The following is a 10,709-nucleotide window of genomic DNA, read 5'->3' as shown; positions in this document are numbered from 1 at the left end:
CCTCCTCCCTCCCTCCCTCTCTCTCCTTCCCCAAATTCCTTGAGCAACCCGCTGCTGCCTGCTGGTCGAGGAACTCACTGGACTACCCGTTCTTGGTCTCCCTCCAATTAAATCAAGGGATCATCACAAGCGCTGCTGCGGCGGCTTCATCCTCGACTCCGGCGCCGCCGTGCACGCCACGGGCTGCGCGGGGTTTATCTGCGACCCGAGGCCTCCCGGGGACGGCGGCAGCAGGTTCCGCAAGCGCCTTGGGGAGGACCGCGCCGTCCACCTTGTCCCCGGGCTGCTGGGCGACGGGTCCGCCTCCCTCATCTCCGTCCGGCAGCTCGCGCGTCGCGGGTTCACCGTCACCTTCGGCGGCGACTGCTGCAGCGTAAAGGAGCGGAGCACCGGCGCCGTTGTCGGAGAGGGACTGCTGCAGGGTCCCTCAAACTTGAGTCCATGCATGCATGCTTGCTCATCTTCCTCTTCTTGGTCTGACTTCTGCGTCGCCGAGCCTTCTCCGTTGCCAAGATGAAGCTACAAACTATCAAGAACAGAGGCTTACATACCAAATCTGTCGCTACAGTAAGCTGCATGCTTGTTCAATCCTGAGTTCTGAACCTCCGATATATGAATTGTCTGTCAACAGAAATTTGGCCATCCTAATAAACTTGCTCCATCGTTTGTCCGCTGTGTTGGCCTTATGCTGGATTTCAGATAGTAGGTTTCCTACCATGTTATAGCCCAATATGGTTTCAACCATATGAAATTGTTACATTTGGAACTTCAATGTTAATGGCACTGTTTCCGTCTCAACATTTCTCTGTTGACCTTGTAGTCATCTTCAGGATGTGCTATCTGTATTATGCTGCCTAAAGACCTGCATCAATTATGTGTAGTTCCTTGAATTTCAAAGTGAACCTTGGTATGATAAGTGGTGATTTTCAGTCATTTTATTAGTTATGCCTTGTTATAATTTAGCATTTCACATAACTCTATGTATCAATCAATTTTAGCATCACAGTCATGAGTATACTGCCAGTGATTTATTTTAGTTTCAAGTATATTCTAATTCCGAATTGACTATTTCGTATACTAATGTTTTTTTTTCAGTTCTGAATTTATTGGTTCACGAGTTATGGCCGTTCTCTGTTATCTAATGTACCATGACAGTTCAGCAGCTGCATTGTATGTAGTTTATCGTACTCTCAACATATTCACGCTTTCAAAATAAAAATGTCTTCCTCACAAAATAAAAATACCTCGAACAGTTCCATGGCCTCGTTCAATTTTTTGTTTGGGCTTATTTGACAGGATAACCTCATTGATTTAGGTTAGTCTGCTATTTTTATGATTATATTTATAGGTTATGCACAACACAACGTTATCAAAACTGGGTACACAACTTACGAATGACTTCCCTTTTCTTGCCTTGTCGAATTGGGCGTTAATACAAAAACAGTACCACAAAGCGCTGCCATTCTCGTTTCAGCAGTGTCCATCCTTGACTGAAGATTTCTACATTTTGACGCTTCAGGCTTTTTTTTTTGACACTTGAAGCTTCAGGCCTTGAGATCAGGGCAAGCGGTGCATCACCTTCTTGTTCTTGGACCACCTCCAGCTCCAGCCGTAGTCCCTCTTCCAGGAATCGGCTGAGGATGATGCATGGGGATAGCCTTCCAGATTAGCATGCTATGCTGTCGATGAACCACCCTGTTTTCTCTGTGGTTGCCGACAATGTCCACTGCCATGCTCCATTAGATTTGGAGCTAACAATCTTCAACGCTCATCTTTGCACCACCTTTCAGCAGAGCATCTGCAGACGCACGCTGCATCTGAGCCTGGAGGCTGTACTGTTTCTGCAGATCCCTAAGCCGGTCCAGGAGCTCTAGGAACGAAGGGCGTTTTCGTGGGTTGCTGCTCAAAGAAAATGACACTCGTAAGAGGGATTGCATCTGTCACAATTTAATCAGAATAAAATTGCAATTTCCTCAAAGAAGAGACTTCCATGATCTTCAGACATAAACTCAACGTACACATGCTGCTAATAAATACAACCCCCATCCCTTAATATTTGAAAATTGAACTAAACAATGTCAAATGATTACGAACAGAGACACTAATTTAGTAGGAAAAAAACTATACGCTTACCTATCCCAACAATTCTCAATCATCGATGCCCACTGAGGATCTGTATCACTTGGAATGTCCAACCTCTGATCCATGAAACCGACAGCTCCAATAACCTGCAGCATGGGGGTCAAAATTGCTTTTACAAGGAAGCACAAGGCTATGTAAATTCAAAGAACCTTTTTCTAGAATATGGAGAAAAAGCAAGTTGTAGAGGGTACAACTATTAAAGAACTTTTTTCTTAGAAATCATAATTAAGCAATTGTACTCTGAGACAGCAAAACTCCACACCGATAAAATATGTGAGTGCTGATCTTGCAGGCAGACAGAAAGTAAAGTGTCAATAAGAAGGAATCATTAAACTTTGTCATTTGTCACTGTTTGTACCCAGTAAAATTTGTTACTGTTGGTTCTCCCCCAACAAAATTGGCTGCCTAATTCTACCCGGTAAAGTGAAAAATGCACCAAACGATAAAAAGTCGGTTTATGCATGATTATAAGACAAATTGAAAAAATACATAGCAATAATGTACCTGCATTGTATTGAGATTATCCCAAGGTATCTTCTGAGTAACAAGTTCCCACAGAATAACTCCATAGCTGTATACATCAGACCTATATTTAGCAAGAACAAAAAGCTCAGTAACCTTCAATCCTGAAATGGATAGGAGGCGCATCCATCTTCAATAATCTTTTTATTTAACATACTTTTCATCTGACGGTTCATTACGTACCACCTCCGGAGCCATCCATTGGGGCTGTAAAAGGTATTATCAGATTTTTAGTGGATAAGCAGAAAAGGTTGTAGATCAATGTTTATGACAATCTCACTCTTCTGGAGAGTATCTACCATATTCATCAAGTAAATTTTGTTCACACTTACTGTTCCTTTTCCAGTTTTTGTTCGCAGAACTGTTTCAAGTTTCAGACGTGAAAGACCAAAGTCAGCGACCTGATTGAACAACATAAATTAGTAGAGAAAACATGGTGATTGGAAAAATTGAATTTCAGCATCTTTTTCTCGAACATGCACGAGAGCTGTGTATCATTGTATTAATAGCAGAAAAGAGAGTCATACAGAGAAAACATGGAGATTGGAGAAATTGAATTTCAGCATTACCTTTACAGTCCAGTTCTTGTCAACCAACAAATTCGACGATTTTAAATCACGGTGAACAATAGGAGGACTGCAATGGTGAAGATAATTCATGCCCCTTGCCTGCAAAATAGAAACAGGGTGTTTTAGGGCAACACAAGCTTGTATAGAGACAAGACATCTTGTTTTTATATCAGTGGTTCAGGTCCCTGGTAGAAGCAAGGATAAAAAATAGGTTGAACTTGGATCAGCAATATTTCACAGAAAAATCACTTTAATTTAAGCATGTTTATCCAGTTTTAATGATACTGTAATGCTTCTCTGTTTACTCATTATGCTTATGGATATGCACAATTGAAGCATATTTATCCAGTTTTCCACTAATTCAATGTGATAATGCTAAAAATTGCATTGTGTTTAATTGACCTGCAATTTACCAGAACTTTTGGAAAGATAAAAGGCACTCACAATGTCTATAGCCATGTGAACTCGCCGCCTTGGGTCCAACTTCGCAGTGTTCTTCTGAAGTAAGTGGAATAAACTCCCTCTGCAAATGGAAACAGTAAAGTGTAATACAGAGCAAAAGAACAAGAAAAAGATTTGGGCTCATTTCTGCTCGTAAACAACTGTTGAAGTTGGTTAAAACTCATTTCCATAGTACCGACTGAAAAGCTAGTTTAGTTAGTGCAAAATAATGCATCAAAACTCAGCAACAATCATGAAAGTGGTGTACGAATAACAGGACGGCGTAGGAGTCGTGATGTAACAATGAAAATCACTGTTGTGACTAACTTTCACTGAATTACCAGCATCAACCAAGCACGAATCTTCTCAAAACTACAAGCAACTGACTGAAGCACATACATTCCTACTAACTTTCCCATTTATACTTCCCCAGTTACGAGTGCATACATTCCTCCCAAGTCCCAACTTTCCTATTTATACTTCCACAGTTACTGAGTGGCTACTTAACCAACTGGGGGGTAACAGCCCTAAGCTCAGTGAGTGTGGAAAGAACAAAAAAGTTACTAGTGGAGTGAGCCAGTCGTTATTATTATTATTATTTGTTTATGTGCATAAATAAATACTTTAAACTAAGGATTTCCCAATGATAGGTACTAATATTACAAGCATTACACTTAGATCTGCGGGCAGTAGAACAACGGCAATGTAAGCCAAGGATCCTAAAGTAGGTCAAGGTCTATGACCCATTGGTTCGCAGTTGAAGTTTGGATAGTGGATTTCTGAACACTAATCCTCTCAATAAGGGACTAAAAGATGAAGCCATGTTAAGTTGAAGCCAAGGACATTGGAAGAAACAGATTGTGACAAACCATTTCTGTCATCAGTTTAGAAAACAGGTGATTACCACTCAGATTTTTTTTGAAGCTAACAGAAGAGAAAGTAATCAGCTCTCCTGCGTGTTATAGAAGAGAGAGAGAGAGAGAGAGAGAGAGAGAGAGAGAGAGAGAGAGAGAGAGAGAGTAGCAACTACAGAAGAATATACACATGGTTCGTAAGCTTTAACTTGGTGTTCAGTGTTCTAACTCTTTCAGTTGTAAGAGATTACAACGCACCGTGGAAGAAATTCCGTGACTATACAAAGTCATTCTGGAGATGCAACTGCACCCATGAAGAGTATAATATTTGGATGGCGTAGTTTCTTCATCAGTGATACCTGTGCATACAAAGGATATGGATTTAGAAAGTTAACAACATAATGCATATGGCTATAGTCTAGATCCTATAAAAATACAATCAGAGAAAGATAAGGTGAAGTTTTTTCAAAATTGTATCACATCCTCTCTTTTATTTCTTCATGTTTTTTCACAGCAACATACAAGACTACAAGAGACAGGTTATATAGAGTTTCTGTGAGTACCACAAAGTCCTACCAGGGCTTTACCCTTCAGAAGCTTACAGGGGAAGGGGCACATTGCACATAAGACTCAAATGTCAAATCAGTATAAGCACTGGAAAACTTGGAAATTCAAAATTTAGGATATGATGGGAAAAAACTGCAGCTATGCTGCTGAAAGATAGGAAAATTAGCTTTATTTTTACTCTAGCAATGGCCAGATTGACAGAATCAAAGCCTATAATGATCTCTAATATGTTACGCCTGTTGTCGACAAGACGACAACCATAAAATCACCAAATACTCTTATCCATCTTTAGTACACAAAGACTTCCTGGCTATGTGTTTTATCAAGGAAGACATACTGGTACATACATGTCAAGCATATCCCCACCCAGTGAATGGGTGGCTGCAGAACAGGACACCATCAGGTTTACTTCACGAGCTGGCACATTATTATTTCACGATGCTTTAAGCACTCACACCTTAGTACCTTACCTCTTAAATTTTTTAGTGCATAAAAACTGTGAGTTATTTTAACATCCTGCAGCAATGGACTCAAGGAATTCTTGTTCCTCAAGTTATTGTATTCTGCGATTTATGATCAACCTAATCAGTGTCAGTATGCTTGGATATGAGACCTGGTCCAAGAATGCTTTGTTTTCTGCATGACTCAAGCCATTGACATATAAGCACTGTATTTGGATGAGCAATCCGGTAAGAGGGTGATATATTACAACATCCTACAAAGATGGCTACCTCGACAATACAATAGAGTTCCTTCGAACCAAAAAACAATCAAAATCATATGATTACTTAGACATAGATGTCTACCTCTTGTCTGAAGGTATCTATCATTTCTTCTGAATATTCCTGCTTAGAGAATACTTTAACTGCCACATCCTACAAGGCATCAAATAAGCATTTTAGAATCAATTGCTAAGAATAAAAGTTTCATACATATTCACGCAATAAAAGTTACATACCGAGCCAAACCACTGACCATGATACACTGTTCCGCAAGAACCTGCAAAACAATGAAAATAGCAGGAGCGAAATATATCTATTAGAAAATATGATGAGCAAGTAAACTGTTAGAGTATATTTGGTAGTTTAGATATTGTATCCGGACTGCCATACATATCCGGTGGGGTTGCCTTGCACCCCAAGTCTTGTACTCTATATATATACCGGCCGAGGCCTCAAGCTAATACAATCAATCCATCCATTATACCAATTCTATCCCTTCTACATAAACAAAAGACTTATTGTTATTAATGTTGTCTGCTTATATGCATAATCATACGGAGGCAAAATGCCCATCACTGTCATGATATGCAAAGCCTTGAAAAGTAACACTATCATGATATGGGGTACAAATTCATGCCAACAGTTCTGCTGTGAATCATGGAATTAAATAAGTGTTTGAAGACTATAGGAAGCATAGTGATATGAGTTCTCCAAAAATAAGCACGAGTCATTGTTAAGAAACTGTGGTATCCAGGGGTTCCAGTGTCCCCATAAGAAAATTTTGCATGTTGCTCTAGTAAGGTTTTATGCATGCATAAATATTTCAAAGAACACGTGAACAAGAGAAGTGTGTGTTTCTAAATTTGCAGAAAAATAGAAGCATTTGCAGAGTGAGAAGTGATACCTTGACCTACTTGTTCTCCAATTACAAGGTCTTCCCACAGAATCTCATAATCTAGACAATCTGCTTCATGATCTACTCTCTCAATAGCACTGCTATTAGTACTTATACTGCTACCCATACTACTCAAGCTGTCATTGTTGAAGGACCACCAGGAACCTGTTACTTCATATTTGTTTTCCTGGGCGCTCTCAGAATCTTGGTAGTCTGGAATTACAATTGACTCTGGACCGCCCTGATGTACCTGGTCATTCTCTTGCTTCTCATGAAACTGCGGTGGGTTCATCTGACTCTTGCCAAGACCATTATGTTCATAGCCTTTCCAAGGCCATGATATCCCCTTCTTGGCAAATAATTCCTCAGCCTTCAAACTAATCTTGTAAAGCCTTTCATTTCCTTCTCCTGAGTCATCACTACTTGTTTTGCTTGAATTCCCAGGGGAATTCTCCCTTTTAACAAAGCCATCATGCAGTACATTTATTGGGGTGTTTGTTCCACTAGATGTTGGTTCTTCCTTGGAATCATCTTCGGAGTATTGACTCTCAGAGACGCCACCATACTGTTCACTGCAGTTCTGACCTGTCTTGATCCGAGAACGAACTCTACTTGTAACCTTGGTAGCCTGTGGTGTTATTCTAAAAATCAAGAAAACAGTACACTAGGACATAAATTAAGAAGAAATGACAGAAAAGAAACTTTCTAATGCAACTGAATAGTGGTCTTTTCTTTTTCTATTCAGAAGTCCAACTTACCAAAGTTGTTATCTTGGAGGCGATAGAAGATTGCTGAGGTTGCTGAGTATCAAAAGAAATTTTGTTTAATGAACTGCATTTAGGCCGATTGTTGACTTGAAAACGGGGCTTCGCTGGATATGAATAGGATTTTATTGAAGTTGAAGGGCCCAGTACATCCTCCAATGTCCGTGTATCTACTGAGAGACAAATGAGGCCCACCAAAGCTACCATCATCGTCATACAAAGGAGTGTTATTGGCCACAATGAAAAACCGTTCTCCTGACTTCTTTTTAACAGGAAACTTCCCTCTCCAACATTTCCCCAAAAATATATTGCCGATGATATTGTTTGCTGCATCATAATCATCAGGATGAACCAATAATTCAACAGCATCATGACCAACTGCTTCTGATGTAGAATAGCCATACATTTGTTCGGCATAACGGTTCCTAGAATACAACAAAGATTGCAGCGTTTTGTAAAATAGGTAGTAGCTATAGGATTAAACAGTGAGGGAGTAAGTATATGTGAAATTGCAGATTACATTAATAATTTAACATGCTTCCTGAGCCAACTAAGTAACAATCTGGAAAAGGGATCTTTTCGTTGACACCACAAGCAATATTGCATAATTGATCGAAATCGCTTTGTATCCTTCAACAGAAGTAAGCAGTGTTGTCTAAAACTGTCGAAACTGTTCCATATTTTTCACTTGAACCTCTTCACAACTCTAGTCTGACATTCCATCAAACAGGCCGTGTGCAGATACAACCAAACGTAAGGAATGCAAGAGACCTCACCAGTACAGGAGCTTCCCGCCGGGGGCAATGATATGCACGGCCTGGCCCAGTGCGTGCAGCGCCCTGATGTGCTGCCTGTCGGTGAGCCCGACGCGGCCCACCCGCTGCAGCCGCGAGGACGAGGAAGGGAGCGAGGCGAGGGCGCGCCGCGCCGGCGAAGGCTGCGGCGGCGGAGGCGGGCGGCGCGACGAGTTGGGCTGCGCGCTCTGGTTCTCCGGCACGAGCTTGGAAATCTCCCGCTTGAGCTCGGCCTGGCCCTCCTCCAGCTCCCGTATCTTCCTCAGGGGCTCCTCCGCTGCCATCGCCGGCGGAGCTGTCGCTGCTGTATCAAATGGCAAGCATCAGCGCCCTCCAGAGGCTCGCAAAGGTGGCCAAAAATGGCGCCTTTGGAGGCTTCCGCGATCCACGAACCTCCCAAAAAGACACCTTTTATCAATTTCTTGAAGATCCTCTGATCAAGGAGCACAAAGCAACGCCTTTTGTTCGTTTCCAGGCAATCTAGTGAGCAAAATTGTCTCAACTCTGCTTCCTGGAGCCCCTTCTGAGTTGGAATTCAGAGCTACTACGCCTCCTAAGAAACAGAGCAAAAATTCAGAAATGAAAGGAAGAAGCAGAGGCTTCGCCTGCAGGAGTTATTTGATCCCCTGGTCTGGACTTCTTCCGGCTGCGGCCTTCTTGCTTAAAGATGCAGCAATGGGGGAGGGAGGGAGGGAGGGAATCTGTCAATCCCAATCTCTCTTGGCTTTTGCTTTGGTCTTTTTTTTTAATAACACGTACCTGTATTACTGGATAAGAAAAACGCACAAATACGAGTACGAATACAAGTACGCACGACAAAGATACAGGAGCAGCTGCCCTAACCAAACTGCAAAGGAGTCCCAAAAGAAAAGGAAAATTACAACTAGGCCCCGAACTCCTTTTCTTGCCAACATCGCCGGAGATTGCCGCCGCCGGTGACCGCCGACAACGAAAACCTCCGAGCCGCCATGGATTTGGAGAAGCCCCATCGCACGGAGGCTTTGAGTGGAGTCGCAGTAGAAGAAGCATTCCGCGTTCGCCCATCGACCGGGGTCGCGCCCCAAGCTTCCCAACCCCCGGATCCGCGCTCGCCGTCGACAACCGACGCCGCCGAGGGATGCTCGAGCTCGAACGGGCCACCCAACTTCCACAAAACCCGCAGCACGCCCTGGATCCACCGAGCAAAAGGCCAGCGGACTCACCTCCCGACGAGCCGCCCGCCGCGAACTCCTGTACAAGGGATCCACACGGGAAACCCCACCTCCATGCGCTCGTTGACGGCGCCGGAGCGAAGCACCACCAAGACGGGGAAGAGCACGAGATGACCTTATTCCTTGACGCCGCCGCCGGAAACCTAGACCTAGAGGACCTAGTACCTAATCTACACCGCCGGGAAGAGAATCGCCGTTCCCCCACCCATCCGAGGGCCCAGAGGCCGCCGGAGGCGGAGAGGAACGGCGACCTCGCCGGCGGGAGCACAAGTCGCCCCCCCCCGCCTCTCTCAACTGTAGCGGACGAGAGAGTTCAGAGAGGACTGGGTCACAGGACTTGGGTTTATCTTTGGTCTTGGCTATCGCCTTGCCTTTCTTTGTTTGGACTTGTTCTTTATTCCCCCAGCCACAACTCATTTAGTATAATGTTCTTTAATCGCGATTGGATTGTGGTGCCGGCGATGATCTCTACAGCGACGGGCTCTGTCTCTGTCAGACCCAACTGTGGCGAGGATCCAAGTCTCCTCCATCATCTCGGGAAAGCACCTTTTTTTTCTTTATTAATCCTGATCGTGTGGCCCTGCAATATTCTGGAGTATACTAGTACGCATGTGTGCCTTGGAAACGACTGCTGTGCTAGTGCTGTCGCCTGCGAATCTAGTGACTGTTTGCTTCTTGGCAACATCAGCTTTCGTGTACCCAAAAACACAACATTTTCGTGTATGTAGAAATGCAAAAGGAAATTGAACAAAAATCATGACATGAGGAAGTATACTACTGGTACTGATCTTATGTGACAAATGCTCATGGATTATGTATGTTATTCTGCACAAATGGTTTTACCAGTATCTATGGTCAAACCTATGACTGTATGCATGGTAAAAACAACATTTATTTGAAAACATTTATCTGCACAAATTGTGTTTGAGCACATGCAAGTAGTAATTTGTCCCTACCGAAACTTGGGCTGGGGACCGCGTGGAGATATTCCATAAAAGTTACATATAGTGTGGATAAATAATGCATAGAGGTTAGACTATTTTATTTTATTTCATAATTTGCCATATGCATCAACAATATTGTAATGATAAAATCTTATGACGTCGAAAATAGTTTGTTTTCTTACCCGACTTTCGTGTGCTAAGAATAATCACTGAGAAAATTTCTACCATGCACATAATGATAATAAATATTGTAATGAGGGTAATATGGTGACCATTTTCTTCGC

At 42.7% G+C, this 10,709-nt stretch overlaps 1 pseudogene; it reads right to left on the bottom strand.

The window, feature by feature from the left end:
• Nucleotides 1-1,288: 1,288 nt before the first annotated feature.
• On the bottom strand, nucleotides 1,289-8,979 carry LOC120645249 (annotated as a pseudogene).
• Nucleotides 8,980-10,709: the final 1,730 nt, after the last annotated feature.

Source organism: Panicum virgatum, chromosome 8K, assembly GCF_016808335.1.
Source record: "Panicum virgatum strain AP13 chromosome 8K, P.virgatum_v5, whole genome shotgun sequence".
NCBI lineage: Eukaryota > Viridiplantae > Streptophyta > Magnoliopsida > Poales > Poaceae > Panicum > Panicum virgatum.
This window is presented reverse-complemented; position numbering and strand designations above follow the sequence as displayed.